This window comes from Nannochloropsis gaditana, assembly GCF_000240725.1.
Source record: "Nannochloropsis gaditana CCMP526 unplaced genomic scaffold scaffold456, whole genome shotgun sequence".
NCBI classification, from domain to species: domain Eukaryota; class Eustigmatophyceae; order Eustigmatales; family Monodopsidaceae; genus Microchloropsis; species Microchloropsis gaditana.
The window spans coordinates 18791-19578 of NW_005803497.1; positions in this window are offsets into that span (position 1 = coordinate 18791).

The following is a 788-nucleotide window of genomic DNA, read 5'->3' on the forward strand; positions in this document are numbered from 1 at the left end:
GAAAGGCCCTGGGGAAGGGAGCTTTCTGTATCCAATGAACGGGAAAACAATTCGCCAAGTATGCGCCAAGATAAGCATACCAAGACAATCTAAAGACAAAGCTGACGCCTCCTCGATCGGTTCTTCTTCCAGAAAGACTGGGGCATCCTCCTCGACGGGCTCAAGTACAAGAAGATCAAATTTGCAGTCCTACCATCGCAACGCCAGTCCCTCGTGGACTTGCGCGCTGCCATCGTTGGCCTGTGCGACAAAGTAAGAGGATGGAAAGGAAGAAGGGAGAGAGGGGCGAAAGGAGGGAGGGAGATAGGTAGTGTTAAGGCAAGTTACCTCGTAAAAGGGCGCACCAGTCCGTGTCAATCCATTTTTAGCGTAACTATACAATGTATATTATCGGGGGAGGGCGGTTTATAGTTGAGGTATATGTTTTTCCGTATTGATAATGTATTCCACAATACCATAATCTCTCCTCTCTTCTTTCTCCATTTTGCCCTCATTCTCTTGCCCCCCCTAATCTCTTCCTACCCAGATGCGCGAGATACCAGAAGAGGCAAGCAATGGGGGACTTTTGACAGGGATATTAAAGCGAGTAGGGTTTAGTGGTGGGCGCCACACTTACGACACCATGGCGTGAGTAGAGGAGGGAGGGAGGGAGGGAGGGAGGGAGGACCGGGAGCGGAACAGAAATGAAATGTACAGGACTCGAGGAGCACAGCGAGGATAGTAGACCGAGGACACGGGTAGTTTTTCTGACATGGTGTGCAAAGGAGAAGACGAAATCGAAGGAGGGA